The sequence below is a fragment of the Thamnophis sirtalis genome, unplaced genomic scaffold (assembly GCF_051295495.1).
Source record: "Thamnophis sirtalis isolate CommonGarterSnake01/CBP01778 unplaced genomic scaffold, rThaSir2_p1.2 scaffold_11, whole genome shotgun sequence".
NCBI classification, from domain to species: domain Eukaryota; kingdom Metazoa; phylum Chordata; class Lepidosauria; order Squamata; family Natricidae; genus Thamnophis; species Thamnophis sirtalis.
In genome coordinates, this window is record NW_028261391.1 from 46,549,736 (window position 1) to 46,569,969 (window position 20,234).

Sequence of the window (20,234 nt, forward strand, 5' to 3'; positions counted from 1 at the left end):
CATCATCTATCCAGCATTTTTCTCATCAAATTTGTATAGGAATATACGATACAAATACTAGCCAAACATCCTGTGAACTTGTCTTCTCTACTTTGACTCAGAACAATCACAAGCAGCTTAACTGCCCAGTGGTCATATTAAAAAAAGAAAAATATTACAGATGTTACCTCCAGGAAGATCATGTACTCTAGAAAACCTTCCGCATAATCTCCTATATGAAATGGTAAATACCCTGTTTCCCCGATAATAAGCCCAATCGGGCTTTTTAGTACATGCGCTAAAATAAACCATCCCCTGAAAATAAGCCCTTCCCAAAAATATTGCAACACAGCAGTAGCCATGCGGTGACCCACACTCACCACCTCCTGCACCTCAAAAATAATAAGACCTCCCCAAAAATAAGGCCAAGCACTTATTTCAAAAGAAAATAAGACCCTGTCTTATTTTCAGGGAAACACGGTAGTGGCTATTGAACAGCGAAGAAAAATACATTTTGTACATTCTCAGAAGCATCAACTAAGTTCAGTATATTATCACATTTGCCAAAGCTCAGCATGGAATGTTTCTTGGGTTAAATCTTCATTGTGGATTGCCAAATTTTCCTAAGACCTGTTTTATATCATTTTTACTCCAATTTGGTGTCCTCCAGATGTATAAATCTTTAGTATCCAAAGGCCAGGTTGGCTAGGAGTTCTAGGAACTGAAATCCAACATATCTGGATGCTATCAGATTGAGGAATGCTATTTAAACTTTTAATGTTCTTTACTGCTGTCTTTATGACAACCATTGTAGAATTGTTAGCATCTTGTCCTATTCTATACTGCAAACTTAGATGCCAAAGAGCTTCTTAAACTTCTGCATATATGTTTCTTATACAGGAACATTTTTATGCTGCGCTGAAAGTGGCTTCCCTTAAGGGTCCTTAAGATTTTTACAGTACGACAGGACACGACATGACATGACATGACATACCATTGATGCAAATGGCATTAAGTAACAGGAGGCAGCCTCCTTTGCAGAAAGGAACTCATAATCTAAAAGTCAACAAGACCTCAACAAAGGAACAGGAGAGACATGGAGGTGGCAAGAAACAGGGAAAATGGATAGTGGTGCCAGAAGAATGCCTCCTACTGTTATCAATTGTACAGCTATTTCATCCTTTTCTCCTTCATAGACTTTTAGAAGAATGAAAAGGGATTAAAACAACAATAGCAGAAAAGAGTTACAAGTGAGAAACAATGTCATCAGGAGCCTTTCATATGTTTACAAATGAAGGAACACATTTGTAGGGTTCTTGATGTTCTGTCAGTGTGGTTCTTTGCTTGCAGTCATTTTATTACCTAACTAGGTAACATGTCCTACAACCGTGTTTGGGTTATTGTTGATAAGCTCCCCCCCCTCTTTGAGTTCCCTGTATTTTATGTTAAAAGTTGTATAAATATAATTCCTCTTCTAGCTACATTGCAGGGAATTCCTATCGTGTCTGTTGTTGATTTCAACATCCTGGATGCTTTTAATACTTGGAAAGTTCTTCATTTTTTTCTTGCAGCATGAAGCCTTGTAAAGCGTGCCTGGCTTACTATTAATAATTCCACTTAGCAGGGGAAAAGAATACTGCTAGGAAATAGGACCTGCCTTCTGAAGAGACGGCCCACTGGGCCTGGTTTGCACTTTTTAGACCACCGCATTGGTAGTTAGATCTTCCTAAGTTCATGCACGTGCATACAGATACACACTCAATAAAAAGCATTTTTCCTGAATTATATACTATCTGGTTAAGCTTTTTCTTAGCCTTTTTGAATTTTGACACTGAGGAATTTGGTTTTTGTTTTAAGTAAATGAGCATCTACCTGCCAGCTGAGCTAATAAAACCCAGACATAGGTTTTACATCTTGGATGTTAAGCCAGAGAATGATAACAATTCTAGATGGGGGCTGTTCATCTCTTCAAGGATTATGCAACATATGGAAATGTACGATTGCCTTGAGGGTAGCAAACCTGGGAGGAAACCAATTATGACCCAAAAGACCCACCCCAAAGTATGTAAAAAATATTGCTTGGTTTGTATTCAACTCATGCTCAACTGAAACATTAGCAGAAATATACTAAGAGACAATCCATATCATCAATGTGTGAGAAGCAAAGATACTTGATTTCATCAAATTGAGTTTAACACTTAAAATGAGCAAAATGAGCAACTGAGTAACATAATTACCCAAAATGTGATCAAAATATAAACTGAAAGCATAAATGGTGAAATACTTAAGAAAAATAAAAGACAAAGAGAATGTTTCTCTGAAACGGAATTGTCAAATTTTAACTGGAAGCAACAAAAACTTTAGCAAGACTACGTGAACACTGAACTCTTAAGGATATAAAGATACATATACTGTATATACACATCAAGTCTTAATTACTACTTGACCTGTACTTGATTTTGTGAGGAAAGCCACACTGGTTCATCTATTCATTAAGTAGTAGAATAACTTTCCCTACTTCCGTTTCCTGACCTAACCATTACACTATCATTTGGATGGAGTCATATAATTGTCTATATAGTTCTTAATTTGAGAATTTCAACATAAATATGCAGCAAACATTCTCACATTTGAACATTTCCCTAATCCGCAGCCTCTTTCACTTCATTATTCCATCAAGCATCATTTTTCATTCTTCCTCTTGTAAAATTCCACATCCATACTTTTTCCTTGAAGATGCGAAATTACTCTCCCAGGAGTTGTTCTGTTTTCTTTCTGGTTCCCTACCCCCACCCCTACTTTCTTTTTTTCTCCATGCCCATCTACATTTCTTCTTTATCTTTGCAAATATCCCTTTCCCACTGCAGAATATTTGAACCACTGTCCCTCTGGCATTTATTTTGCTATTTCTGAATGCAGCATTTTGCAGTAGTTGAAATATCCATAGGAATTTCAGGCAGTCCTAAGCAGAGTATATTATGTAATCTATTTCTCAAAAAAAATGAGGAACAGGGAGCAAGTCAATCCCATTATTTCCTACAAATGAGAAAACACCAGACAGAGACAAGGATGTTTTATTATATAAGCATGGCAGAAGAATATGTCTTTGAACTCATAACCAGGCAAAATGAACATCCCACCCCAAGGAAATAGATAACTGCCTGTCCTTACATTACAGAAATTGTAAGTAGATATGCTCATTAGATTTGGATCTAACCTTCTTCTATGAGAAAAATCACATGCTCTGTGTTTAATTCTCACTTCTCCTTAGATCTTGACCCCACATTATTAGGTAAAAGTAAAATACACCAGAAAGCTCCCACCTTGCATATTACCTATTTCCTTACATAGAGTTCCATGATTTTTATATACTCCAGTCAACTAGTTACAATTTTTTAAAAAAATAAATATCCCAATTTATGATACTTGGTTGAAATGAATGATAGAGAAACCTCGGTAAGAAGTGTTGGTTTTGACACAACAGCTTTAACTTGGAAGTTAATATACAAAATAAGGAGCACAAATGACTCCCAGGGAATCCATCCTTTTTCAAGAGGAATGTAGCATAGTAATAGAAAACAAAGGAAACTGCTTCCTACTTAGTCAAATACAAACTTTAATACCATCAACATTGACCAGTACTGGGTCTCTAAGCTTTCTAGCAGTGAGTTTTTAGTTCTGCCTGGAGTTGCTCAATAATTAACCTGCAACTTTCTGTGTTCAGTGGTGTCACAAGAGTCCCCTTCAACGAGATGTTAGTACAACTACCATTCTGTAGCTTTCATCAGATTTCGTATTTCACAAAATTGTACAACAATAAACTTTGTCATTTTGCAAGTTTTTTTGTAACCAACTATCCAGTTACAGTGGAGCGATATTAAGTGATCATGCATGAATCTTTGTTGTAGGAAGAAGCCAAAAGATCCACTCCTGTTAGTGGCCAATCAGAAGGTATGGTGCCTGCCATTAGATTCTCTGGTGATTAAGGAATAACCAAGGAATCCAAAGCTAGCCCTCACTTAGATGGAAATGTTTCTCAACTTTCATAAATCTAGTTTTCTACCACTCAGGGAAAGAATGTCTGTTCTCTCCCCTATATGGGCTGCAGAGATCCAGATGGCTGCTGGATCACCGAAGAGAAGAAGGAAAAAAATGCACCACCTCACTCTTGCTCCACAAGAAGCAGTATAAACAAAGAGTCAGAAACAGGCCACAAAGCAGATGAAGGAGTACAGTCTTGTCTGGCTCTGTCTGGGGTTCTACACAGACCACGTGCCTGTTTGGGCTTGCACTAAAACAGCTCAGAGGAAAACAAACTTCATTTAAAGGGGAAAGTAGCAACATTTTCCATACTGTTACATGTAGAAGTGCAATACCCAAGGCTCCTTTTATCTGAAGTCCTGAAACAACATAAGCAGATAACTAGGTGCAGGAGCAGGACATCAAAAACAAAAATTCCACAGCAAAGGAAGCCATTTAAGGACTTTTTTTACAAAGGCAACAGCGTCAAGTAACTACTGAACTGTTCTTGCAACTTATTTGTAACAGTTTTCACTACCTAGATGAACAATTTATTTTCTAAAGGTATTTTCCTCCAAATGACTAAAAGCCCAGGATTCTGTTACTCAGTTCAGTCTCAGGGCTACACATATAGCATGGAAACCAACTTCATACAAGTGGACACTTGCAAGTTTTAAGGATAGTTGTGATGCCTTAAAAAACGTAAACTTTCTGGATACAAACCTAGGCACCGTCAATGTTATTCCAATAAATAACATAAGAGAAAATTCAGAAAGAGCCCAATTTCATTCTGCTTCTTAATTTTCCAGTAAGGGGAGAGCAATGTGGTATTCACAGCAAATGTGCCTTCATATATCTACTTTAGTACTTACTAGACAATCTTCAAAATAGAAATCTAAGCATGTTACCAAACAGAGCACCAAAATAACATGTATTTGCCACAATATCCCACAGAGGCATTGCCAAAATCTGGATCTGCTATGTTGCTTTCGATAAATGAGTGTTTCATGACTGGCCATGCCCACTATGGCAACTATTTTGTGAGCATAACCACTACCTAATTTCAAAATTCCAAATAGGTAGCTGGCGAAGAGTAGTCAGGAAAATAAAATATTTAAATTTGAAATAAGTTGACTTTCTATCGCTGCCTCGCTCTTTCCTTTGTCTCCCCCACCTTTTTTTGCATACATAAATATGCATAGTTTGTCCTACATGCACAAAAGTGGATATGTCTAATCAGATGTTTGTAAAGCAATTTCTGCACTGAAGATCAGCTACCATGGAAAACAAATTGGAAAAATTATCTTATGGTGGAGGAGAGATAGCTGATAGGTGGATTACCAATTCTCTTTTGTCACTCCTGCTCCATTTAACAGGATTAGGTAAGTAAACCTTGCAGCCCCCATTGCAATCCAGATAAAGGTACAGATCTGTCAAGGTCCCATTGATTTTAAAAGAGTGTTATCTGCAAACTGATCCCAACTATACTTTTTCATGCTCAGAAGCTAGTAATTTTAAATGTTACTTTTTGCCTCGCCACATATATTTTAGAAATGAACTCTGATTTGTTACTACTATGTGCCTTCTAGCTCTGGCTTGTTTTGTTCACTGTTTATCTCTGCCATCAAAAATGTTACCTATTTTGGATAGATGCTACTGATTGAACTCTACTCTGATCTCATTCTTCATATTTTGTCAAGTTAAAGGCCATTGTTACAGACATCAGATCTATCTAATCTAAATACATCCATATTGTGAAATCAGCATTGGAAAAGCAGGGTGAGATGGAGTGGCGTCTAGCTATGGTTTCCAACACATGCAGTTTTTTAAATATAGCACTGCAAATTGCTAACCACAAATTTGGAAGGCTACTCTTTACGACAAGTTCATGGAGGATTCATCACCCTGTAAACTAGTAGTTTCTTCCTTACCTGACCAACAAGTTAAAAAAATAAATTGAAGGACTTAGAAATAAGCAGTTATGTGTTTACTAAATTCCATTTCTTAAAAATGTGGCTACTCACCACTCTTAAAATCTTTTAGGGCAGATTAAGAAAGCGTAATACGAAATGTATCCCAAATGACAGCCAGCAAGTCTAGGCTTCTTGTATCCCTTTGAGCAAAACTGGGATTTTGAAGGAAAAGGCTCTTACAACCAAGACCCTGATACCCCCCCTCCTACATAAGGTAACAATTAGTTACAGACAATTTTCCCCAGGCACAGTAACCTAAGACACAAGCTCCAGTGATCTATTGCTGAGAATGGTGGGACACATTGACTAACCACTGAACCACTTTAAAGCAAGGAAATTCCAACAAAAACAATAGAAACAGACTGACCTAGATCCATTTAAGGAGGAGTGGAGGAATTGCTCTAGGACCATAAAAAGGAGTTCTGCCTTGGCTTACCATACAGATGGTTCTCCCTATTTCTGCACTCAAGTCAGCCATGCTGAAACTCTGGCCAACCACCTGGAAGCAAGCACACCATGTTGTAGGCGTCTCAGGGTAACTGGTCCCACAGAGCAGTACTTCTTTCTCCTGCTGTTTTCTGAACTAGAATGACAACTCTTTTTAGTTCAGTTATCTTTGTATTGTGCCATCTGTGCATCCCACAAAAACAGCATCTTCCTTAGGCGCTGTGGCCACTTCTGATTGCTATTTATTTAGATTTGGGAGGAAACTGCAATTAACTAGATGTAATTATTGCTCTGTTTTCAGGGATTCTATTGAGATACAATTCCCCCACCCTCTGACAAAATATAATTTCATACCAAGTGGGAGACCAATATAGTACTTTCTGCAAACCCATGAAACTGTAACAATACTGCACTAAGACTTCATATTCAAAACAGGAAGACAAAATTAAAAGGCTGCATGTGTAGCTCTGGAATAGAAAAAATATACCATTGTACGATACTGTACAATGTAGTACAAAAATATATCAATGTTGTTCATATACGAGCCTATCCTGCTATAAGGACAGTTCCAATTAATGAATGTTTATTCTTTTCTATACAGACTCTTGGTGGCTTGATGACTTTGGGCATGTTATTCTCTCGCTTGGCCCAACTCAACCTCACAGGATGGTTGTTGTAGGGAAAAATAGGAAACGGAAGGAGTATTAGGTATATTCCAGTGGTGGGTTCCGGATCCCATTCCAACCAGTATGGTTGCAACGGGCCTGGCGTCGCCCACATGGATGCGCAGGACGCACATACATCATACCAGCCTGCAACACCTCCGCAAGCCTCCGTGATGCTCCAGCTGCTCGGTGGAGCATCGTCCATGCATCATATGCGCCATGCGCATGCGTGGAAGCGCCAAAGGCCTAAAGGACAGATAAGGAGCTCAGGCAGGCGGGTGGGCCCTCCAGGGCACCATACAGGAATGGTACCCGGTGCTCCGGGCAGGCTCCGGTACGCCCGTACCGGGGCGTACCGCCTGCAATCCACCACTGGTATATTCAGTACCTTGAGTTCTTTGCAAAAACAAAAAAGATGGTATAAAAAATAAAATAAAGCGTGACCCGTCAAAAGGGCGAACGACAAAACTGCGCCCGACTAAACCGCATCGCTGACGTCATCAACATGGCGACAACAGCCAGCGCGGAGAAAGAAGGGCACTTTAAATAGCGCGTTGAAAGAAAGCCGATTCAACTTAAGGTAAGGGTTAGGTTTAGGGTTAGGTTTAGGGTTAGGTTTAGGGTTAGGTTAAGGGTTAGGGTTAGGTTTAGGGTTAGGTTTAGGGGTTAAGTTTAGGTTTAGGGTTTACAGCGTCCTTCTGTCTCCACGCTGTTGTCACCCTGTTGATGACGTCAGCAACACGGTTTAGTCAGGCACGGTTTTGTCATTCGCCCTTTTGTCGGTGAACCAAAATAAAGTATCTCAGTATGCATGTTTGAATCAATTTTCTACTGAGTTGACTACAGAAGGAATTACAAAGCATGTGAAACTCAATCTATTTTCATTCACAGGCCTGATACTAATGTGCTCTAAAGTAAACAGGAAGTTTCAATATGAGAAGAGCAAAATCCCATTTTGCAATTTTTTTCTTCCGTTCAGTCATGCTGATTCTCAGAGACTGCCTGGACAAGTCCTTGCAGTTTTCTTGGCAAAGTGTTTCAGAAGTGGCTTGCCATTGCTTCCTTCCTAGGGCTGGCGGAAAGTGACTGGCTTTGCGTCCAAGATGGGATCAAACTCACAATCATCCAGTTTCTAGCCCGGTGCCTTAAACTACTACACCAAAGTGGCTCAACGAAATACATCTGATTGGCTCATTTCACATGACATACCTCCAAATTCCTCTCCTCATTCTTCTGGATGTTTACTGATTTACATTTATTTTCTTTTTGAAAAATAGCTGGCAGAGAACATAAATAACTTTTAATATACAGCGTAAGGTTTATACTAAGTGATATTATTGTTCTATTGATATCACACACTGTAGAGGCTATCCAGAGTTTTGAATTTTGTTTTTGTTGTTTTTGTTTCTCAATCTTACCTGAGAATGCTCCAGGCCGAACTTGGAACAGTTTCCATCCAAATTCCTCCCTGTTCTGAGTTATGGCCCTTTGACTTTTTAACTACAGGAAATCCTCAGTTTACAACCATTCATTTAGCAACCCCTTTGAAGTTATAACAGCACCTAAAAAATTTACTCACAACAGTCCCCATAGTCACATGATCAAAATTTGGATGCTTGGCAACTAGCATGTGTTTTTTCAGCATCCCTGGATCATGTAATCTCTATTTGCAACCTCTCCAACCAGCAAGTCAATGGAGAAAATCAAATTCACTTAATGATCACATGACTCACTTTAACAACTGCAGTGATTTGCTTAACGATGGCAAAAGAAAGGTCATAAAATTGGGTGGGACTCACTTAACAACTGCCTGTCTTAGCAATGAAAATTCTGGTCGCAACTGTGGTCATAAATTGAGGACTACCCTTAATTCTTCAAAACAGTGTGTTTTGGATGCTTCAGCAAGATCTGTATCTTGAGGATATAAGGAGGGGGCTTTGATCATGAGGAACATCTTCCTGTGACCCAGGATTTTGTTCCTGATACCAATATTTGAATGCATTGAGATCCCAACTGATGAAACGTTTCTGTCTAGCAAGATCTCTCCCTGAGCTGGTGGAGCTGATTTCTGACAGATTTCAACCCCCATGGGGATCAGTTTGCCTCAAGTGATCTTGGGTTTGAAATACATTAAGTGGTCATACATAGTTTATTTTTGTCTCAGAGCTGATATTATATGAGCTGGAGATGGAAGGGATTTCCATCACCCTATTGCTATGGTCAGATCACTGCCTGATACAAATATAATTGGCTAGGGAAACCAATTTGAATGATCCAGCATAAACACCTAATGGATCTAAATGATTTCCAGAAAGCATTTGGGAAGTTTAATTACTGTCCCCTTTCCTCACATCAAAGATTACAATTTGGTAAAATTATAAAAGAATTTTGTAAAGAACTATACTTCGCCAAAACTAGGAGGGGAAGCTGCTGTATATAAACAGGAAGCAAACCCCACACATCACATTGAGGTTGTTACCTAGTTGGGTAATGAAACGTCTGCAAGCAAACAAGCTCAGAGAACTCCACAATTCAACCCTGAACTACGCATATCCTCTTCTATTAAAAATATATATTAAAGTTCCATTTCAAAACACAACAGGCAAATGAAAACAAAGGATCACCCTTGTTGAACTAGAGACATGTAACAGCAACAGAAGTGGAGTAAATTATAGTGTGTTACTACACAAGGCAGTAACAAACTGCAAAGACAGCCCCAAGGCTGTCAGTATGTAAAAAGCTTCAAAACAGCCTGACATTCATTTCCCTGAAGTTACCATCACAGTGGCCAACTGCCTTGAAACAGAATAGACGGTTATATGGTTTGATGGGTGCTTTTTCTCAGCCATTCGGTGGCTTTCACACAGAGAAAGCCTTGTTGTAACTACATAATTCACTCCCCTTGGATAGTCAGAACAACTATCCCAGTTTTTTCCCCACTTGCCACAAAGAAAGAAGTGTCATACAAAATTAAAGCAGGCAGTATAAAACCTGCATTTTGGCATCCAAAGGAAAAAAATGAAAGAAAAAGGCTTTAGGTTTTTGGTATGATAGCAAGCAAGTGGATGATATGCTGTTCACTCATTTAAAAATATTACCTGTTTCACAACATAAGGCAGCATACAGATAATAACGACAGCTGGCTTTTATTTAGCAAATTGCTAGTCCTAATGTAACACTACGGTGAAGCATTTTCCATGTTACTAAATGCATTGCTTTTAAGGAGAGTGTTTGTAAGTGAATTTCCAGTGATTACCTAAAAATGAAGCCTCTGTCAAATCAGTGCTCTGGAAAGCTCCCATTATGGGAGTAAAACTCCCATTACGCCCATTCCAGCCTGGCTATAAGCCCCTCCCCCTTTTTTGTTTTGATGTTTCATTCTGGGGATGACTGCTGTAATATTCCATACATTTGCCGAACAATAGCTTGGAAGAGGCTTTTTTATATACACACACAATTCTCCACAGACCATCAAACAAAAAATACCCCCAGATCCCACTCCAAGTCAGCCATCTGCTTTTCAGCAAATGTAAATACTGTATAAGGAATATGAAGGACAAGAGGAAAAAAATACAGAAGAAAAGGGGGAAGGAAGCCTGTTTTTCAAAATGTGAGTTTTGATTTTTTTTTAAAATCTGCATTCTTCTGTCAATCAAATCTACTGTACTGTGGTCTAATTGTAAAGAGTTCCTAAGGAACAAAACTCTTACCTTTCACCCAAAAGAGAGAGCTGTTTTAAACTAATCAAACCAAGAACAGAATCATCAAGACAATTCCTTTCAACCTGGAACACAAATCCCATGTTCAGAAATCTAATGAATATAATCTTGTAATCTTTACTCATAGATCTTTTTCTTGCCTTAGGTCTTGAAAGTGAACTATGCATCCTGTTTCTGAATTTGTCCTAAAACAGCAAGAAAAAATAAATAAAACTTAGAAGCTCCAGCAAAACCTCAATGCAAGTCTTTTACCTGTGGATCCTGTGATCATCTAAATTGTCATCTTAGCAGGTTTTCGTAATAAGCCATCAATTCTATATCGCTCTACATTCCCTATTCAGTTTGCCAAATGAAAGCTAAGCAGCATCATAGGATACATAAGCAAAATATAAATCACTCCTTCTCAAAATTCATCAACCTTTCCTTCTTTCTACCAGTGCAATTTAGATATCAAAATAATTTTTATGTATTAAATAAGATTTTTTTTCCTCTACTTTCCACTGATCTTATCATTCTTCCACTCTATAATTATATGCACTCTAAATCTGGCTGCTCCACTGTAGAATTCTCTACCCGGAAAGCTAGTTTGGGCACCCAAGTTAAAAGCACAAGCTATTAATTTTAACAGCAGCCTAATGGAATTTGTTTTCTCTTCTGAAACATATCTTGAGACTCCTTCCCTCTAGGCAACATTAAGATTCAAATTGTGCCTAGAAAATTGAGTTCTATCACCACTACTACATTTTGCATCTCATACCACATGCTTGGCAAGCAGGCAGGCATGGAAGATGTACAAAACAGATGAAATTTGACCTTAATGGACAACCACTAAAGATGCTCGTCCATGCAGGAAAATGAGACAGGACACATTCTTCTAGAATTAAAACTACTTGTAGTTTTAAGGTGAACTCTCTTGCTGTCCTTCACACTGGCATTTCAAGACCCCCTTCAACAAAACAAAACCCTTCTAGTGAGAATCATAGCCAAACATTCATCTGCAGGTAATCAGAGTATACCAGGGGAAGATTCCTGGGTCTTCACATTTCTTTCACACTGACAACTAGATTTGTGTGTGTGCAAGTTCCACTAGTTCTTCCTCTGTTTGCATGCAATTCACTTCTGTTCTCTACACCAGTTTCAAGGCATAACCAGAGGTGGTATTCAGCAGGTACTGACAAGTTCTGGTAGTGGAAATTTTGAATAGTTCAGAGAACTGGTAAATACCACCTCTGTCTGGCCCCGCCCCCATCTATTCTCTGTCTCTCGAGTCCCAGCTGATCGGGAGGGAATGGGGATTTTGCAGTATCCTTCCCCTGGAGTGGGGAGGGAATGGATAAGGTGACCAGATTTTAACATTGGTAAAGCGGGACACCATTGACGGGGGGGGGGGGGTTCTTGAATAAAAATTTGGTCTATATGCCGCCTCCTTCTCCAACAGAAACACCACATTTGCCGCCCGGCGCTGCGGCTGAGGTGAAGCCGCCAAAGCTCCCGCTGGCAGCGCCGCCTCCCCCTCCGCTCGGAATACCTGAGCTGGGCACCGCATTACCCCTGCCGCCGCCACCTCCAACAGAACCATCACATTTGCCGCCTGGCGCTGCAGCTGAGGTGAAACCGCCAAAGCTCCCGCTGGCGCCACCATCCGTGGCAGTGGCGCCACCGCCTGCCTCCCCCTCCATTCGGAGCACCTGAGTTGGGCACCGTGTTACCCCTGCCACCACCGCCTCCTCTTCCGCCATGCTTTTGAGAAGCCATGGGGCCTTTTTCCCCTGCTCCCGCCCCCTCTGCCACCTTCCTACTGGCTCCCGCAGCCTCATGGCTCCTCAAAAGCATGGTGGAGGAGGAGGGGGCAGGGATAATGCGGTGCCCAGCTCAGCTGCTCCGAGCGGAGGGGGAGGCGCTGCTGCTACAGGCGGGGGTGCCAGCAGAAGCTTAGCAGCTTCACCTCAGCCGCAGTGTCGGGCAGCAAATGTGCTGGTGCTGTTGGAGGAGGAGGAGGTGGCAGCAGTTATTCTAGTGGCAGCGGGGGCTTTTGGGGTTCACTTCAGCTGCAGTGCCAGACACAAGCGGCTAGGACTGGCCACCCACAAAGGACTTCCCCGGGCTTGCTTTGCTGAACACGGGGCGACTGACAATAGTTTGAGCAGGCGCGGCCGGCACAAACTACCATCAGTCGCCCCGCGCTCATCAAAACAAGTCCAGGGAGTTCTAGCCAGTTCTAGCTGCCTGCAAAGGACCTCCCCAGCTTCCGGAGCCTGTGACAATAGAAATCACTGCGCGGCAGTTGCAAACTGCTGCATGATGTTTTCTTGCCACGTGCGCGGCCGCACGAAAAATTGGGACTTTTTAAAAACACCACGGAACGCGGGACAAATTGTTAAAAATCGGGACTGTCCCACCAAAAGTGGGATGTCTGGTCACTATTGGAATGGAGATTTTATAGCATCCTTCCCCTGCCACCCCCACCAAGCCAAGCCACACCTACCAAGCCACATCCACCAAGCCACACCCACAGAACTGATAGTAAAACAGTTTGAATCCCACCGCTGGTCATAACATAAAGCCCACTGAAATCCATGAACATGAGTCCCACAACTTAGGATAGCCTAGTGTAGAGCTTTTCAACCTAAATAGTGTGAAGACATGTGGAGTTCAACTCCCAGAATTTCCCAGCCAGCATTCACTGGCCTGGCAGATATAAGAGATTATACACAGCACAAAATGCAGAAAAACAACTGCTGTTTGCCAAGAGAAAGCCCAGAAGTTTATTCTCTCTTCAGCTGAATCATATACAGTTTAGGAGCTCCTACTATTCCCTTACCTCTTTCCCACCCTTAAATTCCTACAGGCTTTGAAGTCTTAAATATTATATTACAGAAATATCCAATCATACTCCAAATACTCAGAGGAAATCACTGAGCAGCTGCTGTCAGTCTAGAATCTGCCACTGGCTTCTAAACAGTTTCAGTTACAAGCTCTGAAGAAAAGCATTATAATCCTCTGAAATGTTGCATATGGTATATTTGTTAACAAGACTGTATCCAATAAAAATGCCATCTTGGCCATTTCTTTTTCTCAGGCTTAGTTGCATATAGTACCAGGTCTGGGAAAACAAACATAAAATTAACTACCCTCACTTCCAAAAATCTAGGCACAGAAATATCATTTTAAAAATTACTTTTTCAAGTACTTTGAATTTTGCCATTAGTTGTAAGCTGGAAAAAGAAACTTTTTTTTTCCAAAAGCAAGAGAACAAATGTAAACCCATTCATTCCTAATGAGAATGATGCTGAGGTTTTTTTCCCCCTCAATTTGTCCATTAATACATTATGTGCTATCGAGGCAATGTAAACTCTTAACAACCATATAAATAAATTTTCTCCAGAATAATCTGTTCCCAGCTTTCTACTTCAAGTCTTCCAAAGGTGCATTCATTGCCGTTATAACTGAGTCCATCCATATTGTTGCCTCCTCTTGTTGACATCTTCTCTTTCCTTCCATCTTTCCTAGCATTAGAGCTTTTTCCAGAGAGATGGATCTTTACATAATATGATGATCCATGATTTGATCATTTGAGTCTGATTGTTTGTACCTCAAGTGACAACTCTGGATTGATTTGTTGGCAATCCATGCTATTCTCAGTTTCCTTCAACAAATCCCTGTTTCTTTGAAAATAAGGCCTATCTCCAAAATAAGACCTAGCATGTTTTAACACATGTGCCTAGCATAAGCCCTAACCCCAAAGTAAGCCCTAGTTAAGAGCCTGCACAGTCACCCGCAAGCCCATTCTATCTGGTTGCTTGGGGTGCCGTGACCATGAGGCGAGGCAGGTGATGGTGGTGGAGCTGCCCCAATGCCCCGCACCAGATTACTTAAGGGCCCTTGCATCCAGGCCACTCACACTCCGACACCTGCCTCACTGGCAGCCATGTGCAGCAAGAGCTCACCTGGCCGCTGGCCCAGTTCTTCTGCTTGCTCGCAGTCACAACAGAGCAAGAGGCTGAGCAGTGTGCTAGTGTCACAACTGTGAGGTGAGGCAGGTGTCAGGGTGTGGATGGCCTGGCTGCGGGGGCCCTGAGGTAAGCCGGTGCAGGATGTTGGTCCACCCACCCCCCAATCTCCCCTTGTGGCCACAGCACTGGCTCGTTGCTCAGCTTCCTGCTCTGTTGCAGCCATGAGCAAGCAGATGAAGTGGGCCAGTGGCCACACGGAGTCCTGCTGGACAGGGATGCTGGAACTGCCACCACAAGGTGAGCCAGATGTTGGGGCGTGGGTGCCTGGCTGCAGGAACCCTGAGGTAAGCCAGTGCGAGACACATGGGGCAGCTCTACCCCTTCACCCCGCCATGAGCAAGCAGAAGTGGGCCTCCCCTACATGGAAAAAATAAGACACCCCCCCAAAATAAGCCCTAGTGCTTATTTTGGGGCCCAAAAGAAAATAAGACCCGTCTTATTTTCAGGAAAACACGGGTATCAAAAGCTTAAATACTTTTCCTGTAATGCTTTTTCAAACTCCAACGTGTGTTTATATAGAATATCATAGGGGGGGAAACTATTTGCCTGCACATTTCTGATCTTTGTAGATAGAAAAGAATCAGATGCTGTGATGTGTCACCAAGATCTTCAAACCAACTGCAGCACCATTTTTAACCTCAGCTTCTTTACTATTGGCAGTCAACCCTAAAAGACAAAAGCTATCCATAAATTCAATATCTTCACTGTCAGCTCTCAGGCAATTTCTCTACTTGCTATTAATTTGGCCTTTATATTTAAACTTTTTTTATTGTGCTTATTGACATTTATTACCAGAGTTTGCAGATCATTTGCATTTCAGCTAGTGTCATCAACACATTGCATGTTATTAATGTTTCTTCCTATAATTTTAATACCACATTCATCTTCTTCCAATTCAGAATATCTGAATATGCAGTATATTCAATATATTAGCCAAATAAATAAGGAGATAATATTTAGCCTTGTCTCATTCCTTTGCCAACCTGGAGTCAGTCTGCGTTCTGTCCTGATCAGCTTCTCTTCCATGACCTTTACATGAGGCTATACGATTCCCATTTTCCATAGGTTGACATGGTAGACATATCCTTTGTATAATCACTCACTAATTTTGTCTTTTTTAACTGTTCAGCATTCAGCAGCTTTTTAAAGCCACTTCAAAATAAGGCATCTTTCTCATCTCTCTTTCCATGTAGGCCTTTATTCCACACTGAATGATCCTAAGAATTATTTTGCTAGAATGTGAAATGAAAGATATTGTTTGATAGTTTGTACACTCTGTTTGTAAAGTGTGCAGCAAGCCATTTTCCTTGGTATTGGTATGTGGACTGACCAAATATTTGAAAGCACTATGTCATTCTCCAGATTTGCTGGCAGAGCTTGGTTAGGATCCTTACTGGTTCTTTTTCCATATGTTGTTTCCCATATTTCTTTATATTCCATGAATTCCTGTAGCCTTCCAATTTGGTAATGACTGGAATGCCGATCTAACTTCATGTTCTAGCACTAGATAGTCTTGCAGGTAGAGAATGTTGGACATCAACTTCTGAATTGCATAGAATATATGCCTTTCATCTTTATCTTCCTTCAAATAACTACTAACTGACATCATATGGCATCCTTCAACAAACCAATTTGAAGTTGGAATCTCCTGAGTTTAGAAATATTTTGGAGGCTTATTGTTTTTCCATGTATGTTCCTATCTTCAGTATCTTTATAGATATAATTTTAGTACTTTTTCTTATCTCTTCTAATTGCTCTCTGAAATTCTTTGTTCCTTCCTGAAATCCCTGTCCTTCTTGGCTTTGATTTTTCTTTTTGGCAATTTCTATCAATTGTTCAAATATCCAGTTTCCTTTGTTTCTTAGTTTTGACAGTTTCCTTCTACATATAACCTTAACAATGTGTTTGATTTCATTGCATTGTTCCTCTGACACTGAATCAGTGAAATTCAGGAGTTCAAAATGATTCCTGTTGTTCTTCTTGAAAATGATAATGATTGAAGTTCATGTCAAAATTAGTTGGCTTTCTTCTTTTGCTTCAACTCAGTGTGGAATTTGCACACGAACAACTTATTATCTCTTCCACAGTAAGTCCCTGACTATGGCTTTGATATCATAACTGGGATTTTCTCTCTGTGTGCCAAAAATATAGTCAATTTGATTTCTGTATATTTCATATGGTATTGCACAGTCATTTTGGCTTTTGGAAAACTGTCAGCAATGAAGAAATCTCTGGGTTGGAAAAAATTGATGATGTTCTCCTGCTACCTTTTCTTCCTTTATATTTTCAACTTTAGATTGAATTTGACCATAAATCTCCTGAAACCTCCCTACTGCTACATCAGTTGTTGGCTGATAAACTTGGGTAGGTGTCACATCACAGAGTTGCCCGTGGAGTCTATTTTATATTACTCAATCATTGATTGAAGTGTATCAAGTACTGTCCTTGCTGTATTCTTCCTGATTATGAATCAATTCCTTCTTTGTTTTTCATGTGCTGAATAATAAATAATAAATCTTCTGACTGAAAGTGTCCAATTTGGATTATTTCAGTTTGGTGATTCCTAAAATATCAGTGAATGATTCATTTTATCTTTAACTGTGTTGAATTGTCCCACGTTCATGGATCTTATTTTCCATCACCTACTGTAATTCTGTCTTTACAACTTTGGATTCTTTTCCTGCATGTCAGCATCAGCAACTATACTTCCCAAAAGCTTTAATCTTACTACTGTACATCATAAATATAATTAGTATTCTGAGATATCCCCTGCTCTTCCTCAGTAACCTGTTCAGTGCCATCCAATCTGAGGGGCTATCATCCAGCACTATATCATCAATCATGTTATATTGACTACCCATTGTTTTTTGTAAACTACAGGAATAGTTTATTATTGCCTTCTCTAGCACAGTATGAAATTATGCCTTTGCCATTGTCACTAAAATGATTATCTGCCTCCAGCGTTTTCATACACTGCTGCTGTCTCATATAAATGTCTGGTTGCTCTAGCCAGGCCCTTGAGATGACCTTCACATCTAAGGTGACTCTGCTGGGATTGCATACTTTTAGCATGTACTTCTAATGTTCTTCTTTCATCTAATCCAGGGAGCCCCATCCCCATCTGCAGCATAGTGGAACTTAGTGGGCTAAGAAACCATACATATAACCAATAAAACTCTCTTCTCTGTTTGAAAGTTGTAGTCCCAGGCATATTTATTTGGGATAAAATAAAGCCCAGAAAATTAGGAGAAATTACTGATGAATAAACAAGTATAGAACTAAAAATAACCAGTTTGCCTCCATTTTATAGATGACAAACATCTAGTTCAAACTACGTACTCTGCTCTCAAACAAATTGGAGCGGGGGGGGGGGGGAAATCCCCTTTATTCTCAACTACATTTTTCACTGTTAACTGTTATCCTTGGCTGAAAGCTAATACCCAGAAAGTAAGGACTGGGTGCCCCAAACAGAGATGTCTTAAACAGTGGCCTAATACCAATCCAGACAGCATAAGACTAATCAAAAATGTTGGCAAAAAAGGAGGGGAGGAGAAATAGATATAATATAGGACAATGGGGGGGGATCTAGACCTTCATTTGATCAGTAGTATTGCTCTGTATTTGATTTCAAGGCAGCCAATTTTTCTTAAGTGGCTGTGAGGCAGGGAAGGAAAAATATTTTGAAAGGAAAAGAAAAGGTTGCCAGGGAAGCAGAGAACTCTGTGTACTCAAAAGAAGCTTCACATAAAAACTTGTGCTAGAGAGATCCTTAGATGTGGAAGAGCAGTCACTACCACAACACCAAATATTTTCTTCATCTGCCAGGCAATCCTTCTTAAAGTGACAGTAATATCGGATTCAGGCAATTATCAATCAGATCCTTGAGCCCCAAGACTTTTTCCTGTCCCTTCAGATCCCCTCATATAGATCCAAATACATATATATAATTAGTTTTTCCATTTGTCTGCTTTTCTGGCCACTGTCCATCCTCACATCTCATCCTGTCTGGTCTTTTTCTGAATCCCCAACAACTCAATCAAGTCCAGTAGGTTACGAATTGCAAGCTCTTTCTCTCTCCAGAACCACAGACTTCTGCGACACAGCCTTTGCCTACAGTAAATACTGTATCTCATATCCTCTACACCAGCTTTCCCTAACTTGGCCTCTTCCAGATGTGCTTAAACTCTAACTCTTGGGAGTTTTGGCCTAACATATCTGTAGACTGCCCAGGAGATGTTCAGTCTCTAAATGTGAGTCATTTCTCCACTTAGTTATTTAGGTATTTATTTGCTATGTTACAATTCCGCTTTCATTCCCGGATGTTCAACAAACAGTTTTAAAGTACAAGATAAAGAGCAGTAAAATTAGTCCAGCTAAACACAAAGGTGAAGCTGAAAAAGTGTACCAGTTTCCCCACTCCACCTCCACGTATAAATATACATATTTAAGATGCAGGGCACCACACATTCAAAACATATGGCTTCCTGCCCCGCTTCCTAATTCTGTTGGAAACAGTCTTCGGTGCATTCACACAAGATGTTTGAAGGAATCACAACTTATTCAAGTCAGTACTGTAAGTTCACACGACATGCTAAACTACACGTAGTGACGTTCCTTTAACACGCTATGCTAGAAAATGGTTGGCTAAGGAACTCTAAATGTTCATATCCAGTTTCCCCACAAACACAAAAACAACTCTTGCACTCTCTTTCTCTTCCGCAGATACCACCGAGGTCCTGCCTGAAACAACCACACAGCCTTTTTTTTTTTTTTCCTTTTTCGGAACGCATCTTCCTTGCATTTAGGCAGCTGCTCACTCACCCTCGCGAATATGAGCCTCAGGACAGCCGATTCCAGTGTCCGGCTCCCGTCGCCCACCCCATTCGACTGCCGCCCCAACTTCTCTTCATGCTCTGTCTCAGATTCAGGCTCCGCCCGGCTGCCACCCCCTAAAGCCTCCCCAGAAAGGCAGCCAGTGAAGCGAACGGACAGAGGCAAAGGGCCGGGCTCGGGGGACTCTCGACAGCCGGCGGCCGGCCTCGCATGATCCAAAGTGAGCAGGGGAAGGAGGGGACTCATTTAGTGACGTGAGAAGGCGCTGGAAATCATGAGTGGGGAAATGGCTTACATAAACAAGACGCAATACAATAAGGCTCCTTATTCAACATCCACTTTCTTTCTCTCTTACTAGCCAGACTGACTATGAACAATTAGGAACATTCAAAAGTTGGTCCACTGCTTGCTTTAATAACGAAGTACCATTAGAGCAAATTCCAAAGCACCGGAAACAAAAATTCTACAATATCTTAATATCTTCATGCAATAATAAGAAATCATAATAAAATATGAATCTCACACACACACACACACACACACACACACAGAGAGAGAGAGAGAGAGAGAGAGAGAGAGAGAGAG

At 40.6% G+C, this 20,234-nt stretch overlaps 1 protein-coding gene across 3 annotated transcripts in view; it reads right to left on the reverse strand.

Annotated features, from left to right (window-relative positions):
* Nucleotides 1-19,796, reverse strand: part of LZTS2 (leucine zipper tumor suppressor 2) — a 75,120-nt gene extending 55,324 nt beyond the window's left edge. For 2 of the 3 annotated variants that reach the window (XR_015698051.1, XM_014060547.2), the window contains exon 1: nt 19,638-19,796. The gene's annotated coding sequence lies outside the window, so the exon portion shown is untranslated. Of the gene's footprint in view, nt 1-10,794; nt 10,989-19,637 lie in introns of all 3 variants that reach the window. The other variant, XM_014060621.2, reaches the window with a different exon arrangement.
* Nucleotides 19,797-20,234: the final 438 nt, after the last annotated feature.